At 48.1% G+C, this 22,051-nt stretch overlaps 1 protein-coding gene across 6 annotated transcripts in view; it reads left to right on the top strand.

The window, feature by feature from the left end:
* GRIK4 (glutamate ionotropic receptor kainate type subunit 4) overlaps nt 1-22,051 on the top strand; it is a 491,778-nt gene that overhangs the window by 168,401 nt on the left and 301,326 nt on the right. The window contains exon 2 of one of the 6 annotated variants that reach the window (XM_070473467.1): nt 5,490-5,577. The exons of the other annotated variants lie outside the window; for them this stretch is intronic. The gene's annotated coding sequence lies outside the window, so the exon portion shown is untranslated. The remainder of the gene's footprint in view (nt 1-5,489; nt 5,578-22,051) is intronic. 6 annotated transcript variants of the gene reach the window in all.

Below are 22,051 nucleotides of genomic sequence, written 5' to 3'. Positions count from 1 at the left end.
TCTCCACGCCCCCACTTCCAACACCTAAGGAGGGCTCTAATGGGGAAGAAGCTCAAGAAGTGCCTTTCTGGGGCACCTGAAGCCTTAGCAGGCAGGCTGCAGACCATCCAGACAGCCCCACCCTTCATCATCATGCCCCCATTTCCATCCCTGCCCCGTGAATACTTGCCATCAGGCATCCTGCCCTCCAGACACACTGGGGCCCCAAAGCACCTCTGCATCTCTCATCCTTGGGCCTTTGCTCCGTCTGCCTTATCTCCTTATCTCCTCACCTCGACTCCCCCTGCAGAATTTTCTTCAAAACCTCGCTCTTCCTCTAAGAAAATTTATATGACTGTCCTTTCCTTCCCCATAATGGGACTGTCTGCCCCTCCCTGCTCCACAGGGCGCTGTGGGCGGCCAGCTCCACCCCAGCCTTCGGCTCATGGCACATAGTGAGGGGAGTCAGGCATTGGTTTCCCTGGGGGCCAAGACCGCCCCTCTCAGCCTTGCTCACAGCAGGTGTTCAGTAAACACTGGTGGAATGAATGAATGACTCAGCTCTTAACCCTGGCTGCCATGAAGAGGTGTTTGTGCCCCTTGGGACTGTATACCCTGCGACTTTGAAAATGGGGACCCTGGGGCAGGAAATGGGGACCACATGAGCTAAGTTACGTATCCTGAAACAGAACAGCAAGGAGCCTGGAACATTCTGGTGGGAGTGGAGGTGTTAGCCAGCTGAATGTCTCAGAATTTAGAAAGGAGGAGGAAGAGACTCGGACCGGGAGCATCCTGCCTGCGCCCCTCCTCTCCCCAGAAGTCAATGTGCAGTCTTTGGCCTTTTCAATTCTAGCAGGCACACCGTTGGAGCATTTGACCTTTAGAAGGAGGACTGTGTGCTCGGGCTGGCATCACAGGGGCTCCCTGCCCGGCGTGACTCTGATGCCCGACTCCCACCCGGGGAGGCTCGGCCCCACAGTGGGATGGACCAGCCTCCAGCCCTTTCACCCATCCCTCGGTGCCCATCCCTTCATCTCTGCAGACATCACCAGCGGCTGCCTGGGGTTTGGCCAGATGCCAGGGCCCTTGAAGAGAGGCCCCTTAGATCGGCTCAGGAAGGGATGTGGTTGGAGGAAGGGTAGAGAGGATTGGGGAAGATGCAGGTCGGGGCAGGATTGTGCTCGGAGAAGTCTGGGGCTCATGTGGGAAGCCCGGGAGGAGAGTGAGCCCCAGGCTGTGCGAACTGTTGGATGTTCAAGAGTCACGTCACTGCTCTGGGCTCCCGTTTCTCCAGCTGTGGTCCCCCCAGCCCTGTCCCGCCTGGGGTTCTGTGTTTCTGGGCAGCTTCTCTCTCTGGAGGCTGCAGCATATGTGAGTGTGCCTCCACCTCCTCCGTTGTTTTCTCTTCCCTCTGCCCCACTCAGCAGTTACTGTCCACCTGGGTCTAGATTATCCCCTGATTAAGTGCCATTTAGCTGTTGGCTGCCTGTTCACTCAGTTTTATAGACACATTCAGCAAGGCACAGGGGCCAAGGCCTGATTTTGGAGAGGAGGGTAATGAGAACAGGGCAGCGGCGGCCCACTTAGATTGGATTTTAATAAAGTTTCCAGCTAGCCTAAATCATCGCATCACAGGCGGCCCAGCGATGGCTGAGCAGAACTGGTCAGCCCCCCACTGCTGCCTCCCCTGACTGGGGCAGGCGGGAAAGTGCAGGATTGGGGTTAGGGGTGGGGCATGGAGGTGGGGGTCTGCTGGAGGGGAAGTGCTCATCTCCAGCAGGGGACCCTCCTTGACAGCAAGGGTAGGGCTGTTGGGAAACATGCTCGAGGTAAAGGGTCTCCGAGGGGAGGCAGGATGCCTGCTCTTTCAGCAGCTGTTAATTAGTTGCAGATGATGAGATAATTCATAAAAATTAGCAGTGATTTCCTTCATTGTGTTAATATCACCGGGCAATAAAACTGCTGTTAAGGATGACTTTTCTCTGCATCGAAGAGCAGGATGTCAAGGAAAAAAAAAGAGCCCTCAGTGGGGTGGAGGTAGGGAAAAAGAAAAACAGAACTGGTGAGAGAATGACAGGGGGAGTGATTTCCAAGCTTTGGCTGGAATCATCGGAAAGAAGTCAAATTGAAATGCAAATCCTGTGTCTCTCTGAGCCCTGGCTCAGAAGAAATGCATTTGGTGGTGTCACCTTGGCAGTCGATGGGCAGCCAGACGGACAGCGGGGAGGGCTTCCCCCAGCTGCTCAGTGGAAGGGAAGATGGCCATGGACTCAGCTTCCGTCCCCATCAGGGAGCTGGCCTGGGCCCCCAGGAGAATTCTCCAGAGAAGAGACATGCTTGCTTATGAGGCATGTGAAGCCCTGCATGATCTGGCCTTGACCCCTTCGTCCGCATCTCTTAGAGCATTTCTCCTGTCTCACCCAGCTCTGCGCACACTGGCCTAAGGTCGGTTTCTTGAATGTGCCCCCCGCCTTCCTGTCTTTGGGTCTCACACATACTTTGTCTAGACCATGATTTGACCTCCTCTCCATTTCTTTCATCTCTATGTAAAGTGTCATTTCTGTAGATAAGCCTTTTTTGAACTGTACTACTCGCTCCTGACACAGTGTCCACATTGCTTATGGGGAGTGGGAGATGGATGAATAGAGTCTTTTCTTTTAAAAAACAAAAAATTATTTTTGGCTGTGCTGGGTCTTCGTTGCTGCAGGCAGTTTTTCTTTAGTTGCAATGAGCAGGGGGCTAGTCGCTACTTGCGGTGTGCAGCCTTCTCATTGACGTGGTTTCTCTTGTTGTGAAACACTGGCTCTAGAGCCAGGGCTCAGTTGCTGTGGCATACGGGTTTAGATGCCCTGAGGCATGTGGGATCTTCCCAAACCAGGGGTCAAACCCCGGTCCCCTGCATTGGCAGATGGGTTCTTAACCACTGGACCACCAGGGAAGTCCTGGATGAAGAGTGTTTTCTCTACTTAAACCCTTCCCCAGTCACTTGTTACCTCCAGGTTCAAACTCGAGTGCATATTCATTTGCTAGGGCTTCTGTACCAAAATACTGAGTGGCTTAAACAACAGATAATTATTTTCTCACTGTTCTGGAGGCTGGAAATCCAAGGTCAAGGTGCTGGCCAGGCATGGTTTCTCCTGAGGCCTTTCTCCTTGACTTGCACATAACCACCTTCTCACCCTTTTCTCACGTAGCGTTTCCTCTCTGCACATGCCCTTCTGGGGTCTCTGTGCGTGTTCAGATTTCCTTTTCTTTCCATGACACTAGTCAGATTGAATTAAGACCTGCCCTCATGACCTCATTGTAACTCACTGGTCTCTTTTAAAAATGTATCATGAAATACAGTTACAATCTGAGGTACAGAGGATTAGATTTCAACATATGGATTTTAGGTGAACCCAGTTTGGCCCATAACAGCATCCCATGTGATCTAGTCCCTGCCCATCTCACCAGTCACATCTCCATCTACCCTCTTAACTCTGTTCTGCCGAATGCCCCCTACACATGTCATACTTTACCTGTCACCATACTCAGAAGCATTTTGTGCATGTGTCTGCCTGATGAATCCCTACTCCTTCTCTAAAACCCAGTTTAAATGTCATGTTCCCCAGGAGGTGTGCCCTGGCACCGTCTCTCCCTCCTTTTACTGTTCACACTCTCCTAGGTCACGTTGTTTTATGAACACCTATATTGTAACAGGTTTGCTTATGACTTACCATCATCTGTGCATGCTTAGTCATATCCGATTCTTTGCGATCCCATGGACTGTAGCCCGCCAGTCTTCTCCATCCATGGAATTTCCCAGGCAAGAACACTGGACTGGGTTGCCATTTCCTTCTCTGGGGGGGTTCTTCCTTACCCAGGGCTCGAACCTGGGCCTCTTGCATTGGCGATGGATTCTTCACTGTTTGAGCCACGACGGAAGTCTCCCCTGAGCTTGCTGTGCTCTTTCTCTGTGCTGACTCACACAGAGAGGGTGCTCTAAATTGTTGAGGGTACAAATGAATGCTCAAAACTTTTTTGAAAGCTCAAAAAATTATTTGGGTTTTAATAACCTAGGCCAGAGATGAAGTTGGCTTATATTAGGTGGTGACTGTGGGGATGGTGAGAAGTAAATGGATCTATTTGAAGTTGAATTGACCAGTCTTGGTAGTACGTAGATGTGGAGGATGATTGGAGGGTTAGGAATGACCAGCTTTCCAGCTTGACCAGCTCAATATCCAGAGGTGTTATTTATTAAGAAGGGGAAGAGTGGAATAGGAGCAGCCTTGGGATTGGTGGGGTAGGGGAGATCAGGAATCGTAAGATATTCAAGTCAACGTGTCAGGCAGTCAAATGGTTATAAGATAGTGGATCTCAGAGGAGAGATCTTGGACAGACAGGTAATAGGGGGATCATTGACATGTAAGTGTTATCCCCACCCTTGAGATCAGGCCATCCTCTAGGGAGAGAACAGTGTGGAGAGTCTTAGGACTGAGCAGCCTAAAATGTTGACTCAAAAAAGAAAGATACCATTTTGCAAACTAGGCATAGTCTAGTGAATCCACAATAAATGGCATGATTGAAGTACCCACAAGACTTAACCAGCTGAAATATTTTAACTTTAAGAAAGAATGGAAAACTGAAATTAAAAAAATATGTGCATATATATATTTATTTGGCTGCGGTGGGTCTTAGTTGCAGCATGCAGGATCTTTAATTGTGGCATGTGGGAACTGGTTCCCTGACCTGGGATTGAACCCAGGCCCCCTGCATCAGGAACTCGGAGTCTTAGCCACTGGACCACCAGGGAAGTCCCTGGAAAACTGAATTTTATATCTGGGGGGCATATTGGCAAATGATGGTAGACTAGCCATAGAAAATGGGAGAATGGTTTTGAAAGGCCAGCATGTCTCTTGGTAGACCAGCTGACACCACGTGAAGCCACTGTGACCTCATACCCTGCTCTTGATAAACACATTAGTCCTGAGTGTCTGTGTGCCAGGCTAGGAAAAGTTTTCCCTGGTGATGTATTGGAAGATTCTCAAGGGATAAATCATGAGCACAGACTTTGCAAATAAGTGCAAAACTTTTCTAGATCATTAACACTTTCTGGTAAGCCTTTTTTTCCCCTTTTTCTGGGAGAAAGAAAAGTGGAACAAATAGAATGTGCATCTGATTTAATTAATGACTGACTGATCCATTCTCTCATTCATACTCAATATTATGAACAAACAACTGTAAGTCAAGGTTAAGAAGAAAAAGAAGGATTATATTTGATTCCTGACCTCCAAGGGCTGGTGGAGACAGTACTAACACAGGTGAAAAATTGAATGACAGTGTAAGACAACTTAATAACTGTAAGAGGACAAAGCATTTAAGTGCCCAATGAAGGGTGCAGACAATATGTGGTATAGGAGCCTAGTAGAAGGAGAACTCACTCACTCTGTACCCGTCATCTAGGAAGACTTTTCTGTCCTCATCTGATCCAATTGTTTATCCTGAAGAAGTGAATGAAGGATCCTTTTTAGGTTGTACAGGAAGTCAGATGGAATGGAATGGGATCTCCGAGCTTGCACTTCTGTGGAAGATGACATTTAGATCTGCTGCCATCTATTGGTAAGTGTGGAAAGGAGCCAGGAGTACGGTCCGCAGGTGGTAAAAAAACAAAAGGTGCCAAGAAGAATCAGGTGTTAGCACCTACCTCTCTGGGATAAGTAAGCTTTTGTCCAGTCCATTGTCATTAAAAATATGATCCTCAGGCCTGCAGCTTTGAAGTTACCTATTGTTGCTATTCAGTTGCTCAGTTGTGTCCAACTCTTTGTGACCCCAGGGACTACAACACTTCAGGCTTACCTGTCCTTCACTATTTCCCTGAGTTTGCTCAAACTCATGTCCATTGAGTCGGTGATGCCATCCAACCATCTCATCCTCCATTGCCCCCCTTCTCCTTCTGCCCTCAATCCTTCCCAGCATCAGGGTCTTTTCTACGAGTCGGCTCTTCACATCAGGTGGCCAAAGTGTTGGAGCTTCAGCTTCAGATCAGTTCTTCCAATGAATATTCAGGGTTGATTTCCTTTAGGATTGACTGATTTGATCTTGCTGTCCAAGGGACTCTCAAGAGTCTTCTCCAGTACCACAGTTTGAAATCATCCATTCTTCAGTGCTCAGCCTTTATTATGGTCCAACTCTCACATCTGTACATGAAGTTACCTGGGATTATATTAAAATGCATAATCTCAAACTCTACTTTACACCTACAAAATCAGTATCTACAAGTTAAGCCCCCCACCAAGGGGATTCTCATGTTCATCAAAGTTTAAGAAACATTCATCTGGTCCTGGTGATTTAAAAATCTTCTGGGCCCCTTCTCAGGCCCTCCTCCCTGGAGATTCCAATTAGTGGGACTAGGATGACACCTGGAAATTCATATTTTTAACATGTACCCCCAGATGATGACTTTTGTGCCATGATAAAAGTTTTGAAAGCTGCAGTCCATGTCCCTGGGTCAGGTCAGCTATTCAGCACACATAACCTGGACATATGCACTTCTCTTTCTATTGAAATCATTCTTTTCAAGACTACCAGCCAAAGGGCATTTTCTTGGTCTTCATCCTCTCAGCCTCCTTTACCTCTGTGCAGCAGTGACAGTTTGGGTGACCTCTTCCTTTTTGAAGCTCTCTCTTGATCATGGTTTCCATTAGCCTTTCCTATTTTCTGACCGCTAACTACTTCTTTATCTTTTTTTCTGATTTTTCTTCTTCCCTGATCCCTTGACTCTCCCTTCACCCTTTCTGGGCTGTCTTATTCACTTTATGTCTGTAATTACCATCTCGACATGAACAACTTCCACATCAGCTATGTGTGGGAGGTCCCCCATGTGTGATAGCATCATTCAGGCTGAGGGTCAGTCATGCTGCTCTCAGAGGCAGCAAGTATGTGGGCTTTAGAACTAAACCACCCTGAGCCTGAATCCTGCTGTCCACTTGGCAACTGATGGATCTTGAATAAATTAATTTACTTTTGAGTCTCAGTTTACCAATAGAGTGAGATGAATAATATCCATTAATACTTCAGAGGAACATTTTTGAGACCAATTGGGAAATGTATATAAAATGCATGACACATAAGAAATGCTTCATAAATGTCATTCTTTAAAAAAAAAAAAATCTTGATAGACACCTTCATCGAACTGAATTCATTGTACCCATGCTGCATTTTTTCAGCTGTGTCTTTGCTCACAATCATCCCTCTGCTTGGATCATTTCCAGTTTTGCTGCCTTTCAAGGTCAAATTCCGTTGCCACTTTGGCACCAAAGTCTGTGATCAACTCAACACCAAATCAGCTTTTGCACAGATGTCTGTATTTCTGTTACTCTTTTAATACTTAAATCACTTATACCTTGTGTTATAATTGGTTAGGCATATGCCATCTTCCTTGCAAGAGTAAAAGCTCCATTTGGACCAGGTTCCTGAACTTCTAATAGTTTTATTCCCCCAAAGGCCTGCAGAGTGCCTGTCTTTTATGCCAGGGAAGCTCAAGTGTCCCACTGGTCGTGAATGGACTGCATCACCTTTGCCTGTGAAAGCCAAGACATTACTCTCCATTACATATGATAATAGAAGAGCACTGATGTGGAGAATCAAAATAACCAACTGTCCCAACATTATTGCTGTTGGCTTTGGAAGGCATTGTGATGTTTCTGCTTCAGATTTACCTTGTTGGTTATGTTTCATCAGGCACACATCAAAATGAGTCTGCATTCCATGAGCGTGTACCATCTGGGAAACTGAAGGGTGTGATCCAAAAATGCATTGAGCAATAGAAGAAGCTAGTTTAGGGTTTCAGCTGTCCAGAGATAATCCACAAAGTGAATAGTCAACCCCAATGTAATCAAGAGATGTCTATTTTATTATTATTCCTGTCAGCTTTCTCTGATCAAACCCCTTTATAACAATATGGTCATTAATTAGTCAAGGGCATGCTAATCATTTGTCATTGACATAAAATACCTCTGGTGATGGAGCAGAAGCTCTGTATTTTGAATTGATGCCAGCCTATTATAATAATGGTGCCTTACGTTTATATAATGATTTATAAAGAGCTTTCATGTATGTTATTTCATTTTATATTCTCGATGCCCTGAAGTAGATAGAGTAGGTCTCATTTTACTGTTTGACAGATGTGGAAACCATGGCTCAGAGAAGTTCAGTGACTTCCCTAGGCTCTCTTAATTAGATCTAGGCAGAGTCAGGGATCCAGCTTTTGTATTTTTCCTCCATTAAGGAAACTGTCATTTTTTAAAATGTTTATTATGATTCACTTGGAAGATTGCCAGGTGATTCTTTTTATAGTTTACAGTTTTCTGGTGAAATTCTTTATTTTAATCTATTCTATTGATATAAATTTTCTTTCTGTTTTTTGAACAACAGAAGTATCACATTTAGAGTCCTTTTCTTTGAACTTGGATATCTGGATCACCTGTGGGTCTGTTTCTATTGTCTGTTTTTTTCCCCTTCTTGGATTTTGGTTGTATGGTTCTAACTCTGGGTATACCTAATTTTTTTTTATTGAATGCTAGACACTATATAGGCTGTAGAATGCTCTGATATTCAAGAGAGGGTTTACTCTGCTAGACAGAGTGCAACCAGTGATCTTAATCCAACTAAAGACTGGACCAAGTCCATGCAGGATTGTGTTTTGATGAGGTTTAGTCTGATCTGTCCCTCTCCTTCACAGTGAGCCCTGAGAGCTTCGTGTGTTCACAGGGTCCCTTCCCTTGATAGATCCTGGATTCTAGTCTTGTCTTTTTAGTAAGTTAATACTGCAGGAAAACTCTCTGCTTCATAGAGACTTTCTGCTTAGTTTTTTTTTTTTTTTTTCCTCCTATTACATTCAGCTTTCAGAATTCCATAAGTGACCCCAGGGGAAAGCTGGCCATGCATTTGAGGCCCCTCATGCCTCTAATTTTCTCTTTCTAGTCTTAATACTGCTGGAAGCTTTGCTGGCTTTTTTTGGTTTCCTAGCAGCAGCCCTGTGCCTATGTAAAATATCCTCAGCCTCTTGTCCTGCACTCAGAAATGGTGAATCCTTCCAGGTTGGAAGCAACTCTAGAATATGAGTCTGCCTCTCTTCACTTTCCCCCCTGGGGAGTTATATCCTCACTAATCCCCTTGCTCCAGCAGGTCTATGAGACCTTGCATGTGTATGTGTGTGCTCAGTCACTTCAGTCGTGTCCAACTCTTTGCAACCCTATGGACTGTTGCCCACCAGGCTCCTCTGTCCATGAGATTCTTCAGGCAAGCATACTGAGGTGCGTTGCATGCCCTCTTCCTGGGGATCTTCTGACCCATGATCAAACCTGTGTCTCCTACATCTCCTGCACTGCAGGTGAATTCTTTACCCACTGAGCCACCTGGGAAGCCCCTACAAGACTTTAACACAAATGCATTTTGCATTTCATTTAGCATTTCTGGTTGTTCTCAGAGGAAGTATTGATCTGCCTCAGACTCTCCCCTCCTACTCGGAAGTGAAAATCAAATGTTTATTCTCCACAAAAAAAGCCACAGCTTACATGGGCAGTTCTTAGCTGGAGGTCTTGGGAGGTAGCCTAGCCAGCTGGGGGCGAACCTTCCCCAAGGCATTTATGTGTGTCTCTAGGCAGCGGGGAAGACAGGGAAATGGATGGGTTGTAACTCTGTGGCCTGGGAGGAAGGCATTCATTAGGCTGAGGAATGAGCGTTCGGCAAGCTCAGGAGGCCTCACCACTCCATCAGGTTTCTAATGATTTTGTCAGAGTGTTAATCCCCTGGGTGAGCAGCAGCATTTTGATATCAGCAAACAGATTGTGTTTCAGCCCAGATCACCTAATATGGAGTGCTGCATGAGAGCTGAAAAAAATTCATCCTATTTTAATGGAGTTGAGAGAGGCCAGTTGGGATAACGAACATTGAAAATAGGGTGATGGGGCTCAGAGTGAGAATGGGATGGAGAGGTAGGTGCTGGACACAGCACTGGTCCACATGCATTCCAAAATGGATGTACTCATGTACCTGGATACGAAAGGAGGAGATGCAATTGTACACACAGAGTGCTTTAGGGATGATCTCTTCCGGGGTGAACCCTTTCTGAATGCCTAGTCTGGCCCAGGTCCTGTGAATACAAAGATAAGGAGAACCAAAGTCCAAACCCTTAGGACCTCCCGGGCTGGTGGTAGGGGTTGACAAGTGGCCAAACAATTAATAATAGTAGAACTAGTAGTATTGGATGTAGGAATGTCCCGGCTGCACCAGGTCAGAGCAGGGACAGGGTTTAGGGGTGAGGCGAAAGCTTGAGCTGATTTCTCCAGTGAACCAGCTGGACGGGGTGGAGGACATTCTAAGCAGAAGGAACAGGTTGAGGAAATGTGCTGCTGCAGTGCTGTAATAACATGCACATGCATGCATGCATGCTAAATCTCTTCAGTCGTGTTCAACTCTTTGTGACCCCACATACGGTAGCCCACCAGGCTCCTCTGTCCATGGGATTCTCCAGGCAAGAATACTGGAGTGGGTTGCCATGCCTTCCTTCAGCGGATCTTTTCAATCCAGGGATCGAACTGCATCTCTTATGTCTCCTGCATTGGCAGGTGGGTTCTTTACCACTAGCGCCACCTGGGAAGCCCCAACATATATATGATCCTACAGAAATGCGGAGTTTTCATTTCTTCTGCCACTCCATGGTCAGATCTATTTGTCTTTAATGTTTATTTATTGATTTGTCTCTGCTGGGTTTTGGTTATGACACACAGGATTTTTTATTTCATTGTGACATGCGGGATCCTTAGTTGCAGCATGTGGGATCTAGTTTCCTGACCGGGGATCGAAGGTGGGCCCCCTGCAGTGGGAGCTCAGAGTCTTAGCCACTGGACCCCTAGGGAAGTCCCCCGGTCAGATCTTTAATGACACCTTGCTTGGTGAGAGCTTTTTGCCTGCATCCTGTCTCTCACTTCTTGAGTCTATCCTGTATGTTGAACCATGTTTTATCCCTAACATGCACACCTGGCCATTGTTCACCACTCAAGAACTTCTTAGGGTTCCTCTTTTTTTTATAAAATAAAGTACAAAATCCTTGGGATACATTAAGCCATTTAGTGATATGACTGTAACCTTGTCACCACTGACACCTTCCCCAACCCTACCCTGGAGGCCTGTTCCCTAGCTTTGTGTGTGGCAAGTTGCTTCAGTCGTGTCTGACTCTTTGTGACCCCGTGGACTGTAGCCCACGAGGCTCCTCTGTTCATCGGATTTTCCAGGCAAATATACTGGAGTGGTTTGCCGTGCCATCCTCCGGGGGATCTTCCCGACCTAGGAATAGAACCCAAGACCCAGGGATCAAACTCGAGTTTCTTATGTCTCCTGCATTGGCAGGTGGGTTCTTTACCACTAAGAAGAGACAACAGTAGTTGAGAGCCCAAACTTGGGGGCCAGGCTGGGAAACCCTTTCTCTGCCTTTACTGGGCCACTATTCCTATTGACAACCAGTGTTTTCCTGCCCCCATGACTTTGTCCATGGTCTTCCCCATGCCTGAAATGCCCTTCCCTGCCATCTTTGCCTGATAAAATTCCACTCTTTACTCCAGACCCGGGTCACATGTCACCTCCTCTCTGAAAGCTTTCCTGGTCCTCTCTGTCAGAATGACTCATTTCTCCTCTGAGTTACTTAATAGTCTACCCCTCTGTTAAGATAAATCACCTTCAGCCTATCTTATAACTTTTGTGTCTCTGTCTATCGGTGACTGCCCCTGCCTCTACCAGGGAAACCTCCTTGAAGGTAGGGAGAATGCCTTATTCATCTCGTGGTCTCCATCACACTTCACGGTGCATTCCTGGTGCTCAATAAATATTTATTGATTGAATGAATAAATGAGTATTGAATGGACTTTCCATGTATTCTGCTCTTGGTGTCTCTTATTGTAATTAAAGCTTTTTTTCTTTTTTGGTCGATTTCAGGCAAAAAGCAAGATAAATTTTATGTGAAGTTTGAGAAGGACTGTAAAAGTGATTTATGGGCAGCTAGGAGATCTGTGCAAACAGGTGGGAGAGATGTTCACGGTCGGCTCTGCCCGCTCCTTCCGTTCCTCCAGACCCTAAAAGCAGAGGTACAGCTGCCTTCAGCAAGGCCAATGCCAAGCCCCGATGCCCGCAAGCCCAATGTCCCCTGCCCCGCCTGCCCTCCTGGCAGGTCAGCAGCTTTAGTGCATGGTATTGAAGTCCTGGGTAGAAATGCTCTCTCCTGAGAGTGTGTTTGGACATTTAGGCCAGTTTACACATAGTGGGCGCTCTGGAGGCTCATGATCTGGAACGGTCTTTTGGGGAGGGGCTTGTGCTCTGGAGCACATTCGCACCAGTGGAGATAGCTGTTTACTTGTCCAGCCATATTCTGTCACAGCAAGCCTTGGCGAAGCCCACATGAGGCTCAAACTTGTGACCTTGGCTTCCTGGCCTCACGCTCCAGTCGGCTGAGCCAAGCCCACAGCAGGCACTGGCTGCACCTGTCTCTGTATTTCGAGAGTGAGGTTGGGCCCAGATAGCAGGCAGCCCAGCAGCCGGCGCCAGGGCCCTGCCTGTCAGGAACTGGATGCCCAGAAACCTCGGTTCAGCTTGGAGAGTCAGGAAACCTCCCAAGTGGCCCAGAAGGATCCCAAAGTGGCCATTTCTCCCAAAACAGGGACAATAGCCCTGGGACCTGTGGTTTTTGTTTTTTGATGACTTTGCACCAACAAGCCAGGTATCTTAGCCCCCACCTTCACCACCAGCCAATGTTCCCAAGGCCCATATTTAACTTTCTCTTATTTTAGTTTCAGGCCATTTCTTCTTTTAATGGTGTCCCCAGCTTCCTAAAATAATTCTTGCCCTTCTTTTATGTGGCTGTGTCTTGCATATTTATGGGAAGTTATCATGTCCTCATGGGTCCTGGTTCTCTGGGTCCCACATATTATGTTCCTTTAACCTCCCTTTATAGGTCAAGAATTCTGATTCTTTAATCATTTTTACTACCTTTCTTGGTATTCATTCTCCCTCCTTGACTTCCGTTAAGAGCAAGAAGGCCCAGACTTCAGAATGTGTTCCAAGAGTGGCCTAAATGGGGGTAGGGGCAGTCAAGACCCCGTTTTAGGGACTCATGGCTTCTGTCCCCCATGAAGCTCTTGCATGTTTCTCATGCCTTGGCCTCATTGCTTCCAAATCACCTACCCTAAATTTCACCTTCTTATGGGATGGGTTATTCATTTTTTTAAATCTTTTTTTTTTTTTAAGATTTTTCTTATGTGGATCATTTTTAAAGTCTTTATTGAATTTGTTACAATACCGCTTCTACAGCATATTAAAAAGCAGAGACATCACTTTGCCTAAATAGTAAAAGCTATGGTTTTTCATGTATGAATGTGAGAGTTGGACCATAAAGAAGGCTGAGCACCAAAGAATGGATGCTTTTGAACTGTGGTGTTGGAAAAGACTCTTGAGAGTCCCTTGGACTGCAGGGTGATCAAACTAGTCAATCCTAAAGGAAATCAACCCTGAATATTCACTGGAAGGACTCATGCTGAAGCTGAAGCTCCAATACTTTGGCCACCTGATGTGAAGAGCCAACTCATTGGAAAAGACCCTGATGCTGGCAAAGATTGAGAGCAGGAGGAGAAGGGGATGACAGAGGATGAGATGGTTGGATGGCATCATCGACTCAATGGACATGAGTTTGAACAAACTCCAGGAGATGGTGAAGGACAGGGAAGCTGGGCATGCTGCAGTCCACGGGGTCACAAAGAGTTGGACACGGCTGAGTGAGTGAACAACAACAACACTGCTTCTGTGGTTCATGTTCTGGCTTTTTGGCCATGAGACATGTGGGATACCAGCTCCCCAACCAGGGATTGAACCTGTACCCCCCACATTGGAAGGTCAAGTCTTAATGACTTGGACTGCCAGGGAAATCCTTGGAATGGGCTTACTCTTACCATGACCCAATCCAGACGTGAGGTGGGGGTGAGGCATCCTAGCAAGATTTAGTGTAGAAGGAGGGAGCCAGCAGGTGCTGAGTGCCTATGATGTGCAGGCACCATACAAGACTCCTCACCCACTTTATCTCCGTGAATTCTCACATAATCAGCTCAAATATATATCATTGCTCCCCTTTTCCCAGTTAAGGGCCAAGGCTAAAAACTGTGCAATAACTTTCCGTTGAGCATGTGGCTTATCAATTGCACATCTAGGATTTGAGCACAGGCTGTGAGGTGACCCCAAAAAGTCTTTTCTTCCCACTCTCTGCAGCTTCCTTTAGATAAAGTAGGGAGCGAGCCTTTTCAGAGGGAGCAGTGGAACCCAGAGGTGCATTAGGGGAGGACTCTGTTTCCTTTATCCTCGATGTGCCCACATCCTGGGGACCACGCGCTTCCTATGACATGTCCTGAAAGAAAAAAAAAAAAACCTCACTTACTTTGGTCTGAATGCCTCTTCCTTTATCCTGAATGCAGATTATTGCAGATATTATTGCAGAATAATGCAGATTATTTCTTGCCTCTTGAGCAGTGGGACCTTTATGTCCCCAGATGCCCTGCCACTGGCCTGAAGGGGCATGTTGGGGTTACTTGTGCTCCTCACTTCTGAGCTGGAGGGAGAGCATTCTGCAGCCTGGAGCTTGGCAGTTTCCCATCCTGTTTGATGCTGTGCCCAGCCCTTTCCTGTTCCCATCGCGCTGCCGTAAGGGTACCCTCCTGTGATGCGTATGCACTGGATTGAGCTGACCATGGTCCCTCTGTGGGTGGCTCGCATGCTATCCCTCTCCAAACCCAGCCAGGCAGCAAGGGGTGGATGTGGTAGCTCCACATGGCAAGTTGATCAAGTCTCAGTGACACCTGGGATGATCGTTGCCTTCCTTGCCACTCAGCTGGAGGGCAGGAGAAGGTCTACCACTGTGCTGTTGACCCCGTTGCGCCTGCCTCCCCTGCCCACTTTGTAACAGTAAGCAAGAACAGAGCCCTGTCAGCAAGTATCTTGGAAAGGCTTGAGATAACCAGTTAATACTGGAGATAACTAGTGCCCACGATGACCTTGAGTGGAGGAACAGAGAAAAACTGGTTCGACCCCTTCCTTCGGAGCACACTCAGCTGTAGGGAAGATGTCTGAGGCTTTGCTTCTCTGAATCAGCCCCATGGGGGCACAGTTACTCATTTCAGAACCCAATTATGGGACTTGCCTGGCAGCCCAGTGGTTAGAACTATAGCCCTCCAGTGCAGGGGGCCGGGGTTTGATCTCTGGTCAGAAAATTGAGATCCCACATGCCATGTGGCATGTCCAAAAACAGCAACAGAAAACAACTATTGTCTCCATGCTGGTCTTTGTACTGGGTGTTGGGGAGACAGATGATTAAGACAGGGGACTCGTTTTCAAGGATTGAGCAGTCTAATGGGGGAGATGGCACATAACAGATCATTCAGCTGAGGGCAGTGGTGGCAGGAATGGAAATGTACACCGTGGAATGGGAAGCAAGGCTCCCACCAGCCTAGAACGCGTGGTAGCAGCAGGAGTGGTTTTTAAGGGCGATGTCCCCTGAGCTGGGTTTAAAAGAAGAGTGAAAGTGGGCCAGATAAAGAAGGATACGCCAAAGGGGAATTGTAAGTAGGACAGACAGGGAGCCGGGGAGATGAGACTGAGGAGGAATCATGGACCCAGTCATGGAGACCCTGCATGCTGGAGAAGAAAGCTTCAACTTAGGGAGGAACAAGGAACCAATATAGACGGGTTTTAAGTAAGGAGAGTGTCTTGGCAATTTATATCTTCAATGAATCTTCCCAGAAGTAAGATAGAAGGCATATTTAAAGAGGGTAAAACCTTTAAAAAAGAGACCAGTTAAGAGACTGTTACAGTAGTCCATCCATTTGTTCATCCATCAACCTGTCCTTTTCATGAATATTTACTGAGTGACAAGTATGTGTTGGGTGCTTGGTGAGTGTGGGTATATAGAGGTGGACACAAAGACAGAGCCCTGGCCTCCAAAGCTGACATAGAAGAGGCCAGGAGGCCTGAACCTTTCACATAGAGCTGATAGAGGACAGAAGATGAAATAAAATATTATTTCAGAAGTCAGTTTAGTAGTATTTGGTTACTGATTAGATGGGGCAGGCGGGGAACATGAAGACAGAGGTAAGGATATCTCCGGATTTCCACTCAGGATGACTGCAGTGGCTGAGTCAGGAGGAGGTCTCCATTAGCATCCTTAGCACCCCAGTTAAACATCTAACCTAAGAAAGCAGCTCACTTGCCATGCAGACTCAGCTGTAGACAAGTTCCCTAGCACCATTCCCCCTTTCAGCCTGACTGCCTTTCATTCCCGCCTATAAAAATTCTGGAGCTGCCACTGGGAGACTGGGAGGTTGACATCAACCACAGGCAGAGGGTGCGTGGGAGATGTGATGGACTGCAGGTACTCAGGACCTCGAGTAAACAGCTGGACATACACGTCTGAGGCATGAGCGTTGAGGTCTGGACTGGGAGTGTAGCTTTGGCATTGTCAGCACGGAAACCGTGATAGCAGACAAAATAATTGCAAGCAGAATGGTGCTGGGGAAGGAACAGTGGCCTAAACAAGATGCTGTGGCTCGAGCCTGAGGTTGACTGTTCATTTGCAGCATGACCTGAGACTAGCTTTTCCTCCTTGGACTGCCTCGGAGGCCCTGATCTGTAGAATGAGATGATCAGACCAGATCAGTGGCCTCCAAACTTATTTTTAGTGGTTACATCTTTCATTTATACACAGAATCCCAATAGGTAAATACTGAGCTACTGGGGTCGAAGCAGTATGTCGGGGGCTTGGAGGTTGGCGTCCCTTCTCCCCCTACCTCCCAATACCGAGGTGTAGCCTAGGAGGGTGTTCTGGGGAGCACAGTTTGAGAATCAGAAATCTATGGGATTTTGGAGGTCCCTTCCCTCCAGCGCCGGCTTCCTGGAGCCTGATTCATAGCTCCCTTGGGTGCAGGAAGGAGAGACTGCGCCTCAGGCCTCCTGGAGATTGTAATCCGGTCAGTGGGAAACGGAGGAGGAAGAGGCAGGCTGGAGCCCATCCCCACCTGCATAAACCCGGGATAATTTTTGTCTTTCAGTAGCCTAATTAAAATCCAAGCCCTTTCATTTGTTCCCTTAAAAAAGAGAAAGAAAAGCCGCACAGGCCATAAAACACTGCAGCCTCCTATAATGTTTTCCCATCTCCTCCTGCAGTTCCGTTCTTCCTAGTTTATCATCCTCAGGCTTGATCACAGGAACTTTATTATTTCCTTTCCCCTCCAGGGCATGTAGGAAGGTAAAAAAAAAAAAGAAAAGAAAAAAAAGGAGATCTTGAGCCTCAGCTAAAGCCAGATCTGCTTCTCATCCCTGTCAAAGGCCTTTTACTATTATGATTCACAGCCCCCAAGGAGGAGACTCAGAGACCCCTGGCTAAGTGCGCTCACACCAGCCCTGCTCTTGCAGCCCCAGGAGTATGGGGTAGGGGATGGACTGTTTCTCACACAAGCTGACCTGCGCCTGCAGACAGAGGCCATGCTGAGCTGTGTTCTGAGCTATAAATTAGGCAGCTGTGGTCCAGCCCCCAAGGGGCTGTAAATAGACCAGGGGTCTTCAATTTCCCTGGTGCTGAGCTTTTCCGTGGAGCCATCCTGTCCGCTCACTTCCAGCCTCCAGGGCTTCAGGCTGTTCCCCGACCGAGATCCTGGCTCTCCCTCCAGCCAGCATGGCTTCCCCATCCTGCCATGACGGGCCTTCCGTGACTCACCAGGGGATTGTCTCCAAGCCATATTTCACCCAGGTGCCTGTGAGAAAGACTCCCTCTGTTCTCACTACAAAGCAAGAGAGAAAGGCTGCTTCGGCCACATCAAGACATCAGCTCTTCCGTGGCCAGGGCGCTCGAGGCTGTGCTTGTCAGAAATTTCATTTATGCAGAAGAGGGAGAGAGGTCAGCCTGCGGGGTCTGGACAGCCTACCGCCTCCCTGGCCTGGAAGGCGGCCACAGGCGGGAGGCAGAATGGGGCAGAACTGTCCCGGCCTTGTTAGTGCAGCCCAGGCCCCATCTTGAGCCGTGTGACCAGGCTGAGATGCAGTGTCATTAGCAGGGCGGCCCCGCTGGATATTGATCCGCCCTGCAGAGGCCTGGAGGATTTGCAGCTGGAGCCGCCATGCAGACCACCGACCGTGGACCCAGCTGTGTGGAGCCCCCAGGTGCACACAGAGGTGACAAAACCGGAACAAGCCTAAAGGACCTTCCATCACTCACCCAGAGAGCCCTGCTTCGTGACCTGGCAGGAACAAGCACCATGCTCTCAGCTGCCTCTTCCTCCCAGAGCAGACCTGCCTCAGTGTTCTTCCCCTAGCCCTCCTTCCCAGGCCAGGCCTCCAGTTCTCTCCCCCTCGCCATCAGAGGGATCTGGGCTGCCAGCTTCTGCAAGATGGGCCAGCGGCCCCAGGAGTGCCTCTGTGACTTGTCCTATAAATGACAATAGAGCTAACAAGATCTAATTGGCTATTAAAGGAGAAAGCGCCCTATAGATGCTGCAGGCTAATTAACCCTGGGAGCGCAGAGCGGAAGGATGGATCGCTGCAGGGTCTGCGTGTGAGTGCATCTGTGCTGAAGTGTGTCTGCCCCAGTGGCAACCGGGAAAAGAGATGCTCCCGCACAGCCGGCCTCAAACCACCCCCACAGAGCCCCGGAATCCTGCTTGGTGGGCTGGGAGAGATAGGGCTCACCCCAGCTCCGGAGCTCAGACTCAGATCCTACGCATCAATGAGGAAACGGGAGTCCTAGGAGGGAGAAGGTGGCACTTCCCTAAGACCACAGAGCTGGTTGGTGGTGGAGCTGAGTGAACTTGGAGTTTACGAAGACTAGTCTTTCCAGCTTCATGTCTGGTGCGGTGTGAGGGTACCCCATTTTTCCTGAGGATTCAGAGTCTCATGAGGGAGATGATCTCTACAGATCATAATTGTAACCCAGTCTTCTGAGGCCTGGAGGAACCCGCTGAGCTGAGTAACGACCGCTCGGCTCGGCCCTGGGAACCCAGAGGAGGCTTCCTGGGGAGGAGCAGTCTGAACTAAGTTTTGAGTAAGATGTTTCTATTAATCGATAGACCTGTGAGGGGGGGACATGGGGCAGAGGAGCCTGGGAAGTCCCAGTGGCTGAGTCCCGAAGTGTGAGGGCTGAGGATGGAGAAGGGGGTTGAAGCCCTGCTCCAGTGTGGAGTTGAGGCATGTCCTGGGAGCGGTGCGGAGCTGTCATCGGTGGTGGCTCCCTCGTGCTTCTCATTTGGAAGAAAACGAGGCAGCCAGATGGGCTGGGGGTGGGGAGAAGGTGGGGGCTGGGGAGATGAGGAGGGTTGGGCCCAGGCAGCGGCAGCAGGATGGCCCGGAAGGAGGGAGGAGCCCCAGTTGACTCTTAGACCTTGGTGCCTTTAGCGGTGACAGAGAGCAGTTGTGGGGCCAGTACTCTGCTCTCTGCACCCTCCTTCGATCCAACTCCCCAGCTCATAGGCAGTCAGAGCCGGAAGAGGCCTTTGGAAGTCTCCTGGTCCAGCTCTGTCATTTACAAAAGAGAAAACCGAGACCCAGGGAGGAGATGTAGTTGTGATGGGGCAGCCCCATGTCTGTAACCTTGACGTTCAGCGCCTGATGCAGTGTCCTTCTGCTCTTCGCTGGAGTCTGTGCTTCCCCTTGTGAAAGAATCTGCCTTCTGCCCCCTCACCTGTCCTTAGTCCCTTCATCTTCCTAATGTTTTTCCTTTCCTTTCCTTTCTCTGACCACATCCCTCCAGACCCACCTAACACCGGGATGGTTCAGCCTGCATTCAGCAGTTGGTTCTGTTCTTGAAGACGTGACAGTTAGAGCCTTTGGTTGGCTGTGCTGATGAACAGTGACGAACAGTCCAAAGCATCAGCTAACCCACATCCTAAATGCCTGATGGCATGCTGTGCTCCAAGTGGTTTCACTAAGTCTGACCTTTAAGAGTGTGTGTTCCTTCAGTATACACCAACGGCCAGAGGGCAGGGTAGCCCTGAGGTTACAATGAGCTAGGAATGAGCAGCAGAGCACACGGTGCATTGACTTCACAGAAAGGCTTTTGCGGGACTGTCAGTGGCATCGTCAGGTGCGCCAGCCACCGCCAACCCTCATGGTGTAATGCATCTGGTAGGCATGTGGGGCTGGGGCTGTCGGGTTGGAGCCAGTCCCTCTGGGAAGGGCTGGCAGTGTAGCAGTGAATGCGAGCCCAGTGCCGTCCACGGAGGGTCTCACTCCTACCCCTGCCCTGCCCGCTTCTTGCATCAGGCTACAGCTACACCCCTCCTTTTCCTTCTGCTCTGGCCGCCCTCTCTCCTTCTAGGTCCTGGAATTAGGAGTGGGTGGTTTGGCCAGGGCTGAGGTGACATCACTTCCTTTCTGACCTTGAAGGGTGTGATGTTTCTCAGTTCGATCCAATGTATTTTATAAGTATTTGAAAAAGCGTGCTTTACCATCCTAAAATGGAATTCACCAATACTTTAACCCTTCTGCATGCATGATTTAAAAACATGTAATATCCTAAGTATAACATAAAGGATAAATTAAAGGAAAATAACATAATAAAATATATTTCTGTACAGGCACACCTCACTTTATTGTGCTTTGTTTTATGGCGTTTTGCAGATAATTGTGTTCTTTTTTACAAACTGCAGGTTTGTGGCAGCCTTGCGTGGAGCAGATCTATTGGAGCCATTTTTCCAACAGTGTTTGCTCACTTTGTGTCAGATTTTGGTAATTCTCACAGTATTTCAAACTTTTTCATTATTATTGTCATAATTGTTATGGTGATCTGTCATCAGTGATCTTCAATGTTACTGATAATGGTTGTTTTGCGGCACCACAAATAATACTGACGGCAGATTGAACCAATAAATGTCGTGTGTGTTCTGACTGCTCTACATGCTGACTGTTCTCCTGTTCTCTCCCTCTCCTCGGGCCTCCGTGTTCCCTGAGACACAACATTATTGACAGTAAGTCAATTAATAACCCCGCAATGGCCGACTGTTCGAGTGAGAGGAAGAGTAACGCATCTCTTATTTTAAATTAAGAAAAAAAAAAAAAACTAGCAATAGGACTTCCCTGGGGGTCCAGTGGATAAGAATCCTCCTGCCAATGTTGGGGACACGGGTTCAATCCCTGGTCCTGGAAGGTCCCACATGCCATAGAGCAACTAAGCCCGTGCACCGCAACTACTAAATCTGTGTTCTAGAGCCCACACGCCACAACAAGAAAAAAGCCACTGCCGTGGGATGCCTGTGCACCACAACTAGAGAGTAGCCCCCACTTGCCAAAACTAGAGAAAGCCCACACAGCAGTGAAGACCCAGCTCAGCCAAAATTAAATTATATATATATACATATAAATGATTTTGAGTGAGGGAAGCACGTCAAAAGGTGAGGTGGGCCAAAAACACTTAGCCAAGTTGTGAATGCAAAGGAAGAGTTCTTGAAGGAAAATGGAAGTGCTGCTCCAGTGAACACACAAATGATAAGAAAGTGAAACGGCCTTATTTCTGAAATGGAGAAAGCTTGAGTGGTCTGGATAGAAGATCAAACCAGCCACAGTCTCTTAAACCAAGGCTAATCCAGAGTAGGTCCCTAACTCTCTTCAATTCTGGGGAGGCTGAGAGAGCTAAGGCAGCTGCAGAGGTTGGTTCATGAGGTTTAAGGAAAGAAGCCACCTCCGTAACATCAAAGTCCAAAGTGAAGCAGCTAGTGCTGATATAGAAGCTACAGCAAGTTATCCAGACGATCTAGCTAAGATAATTCGTGAAGGTGGCTACAACCGAACAGCAAGGCCTTCCCAGGTGGTGCTCGTGGTAAAGAACCCACCTGCCAATGCAGGAGACTTAAGAGACATGGGTTTGATCCCTGAGTTGGGGGGATCCCCCAGAGAAGGTATGGCAGCCCATTCCAGTGCTCTTGCCTGGAGAATCCCGTGGACAGAGGAGCCTCACGGGCTGCAGTCCATGGTGTCACAAAGAGTCGGATGCTAGTGAAGCGACTAGTACAGCGCACACAGC

This window comes from Odocoileus virginianus, chromosome 10 (assembly GCF_023699985.2).
Source record: "Odocoileus virginianus isolate 20LAN1187 ecotype Illinois chromosome 10, Ovbor_1.2, whole genome shotgun sequence".
NCBI classification, from domain to species: Eukaryota; Metazoa; Chordata; class Mammalia; order Artiodactyla; family Cervidae; genus Odocoileus; species Odocoileus virginianus.
This window is presented reverse-complemented; position numbering and strand designations above follow the sequence as displayed.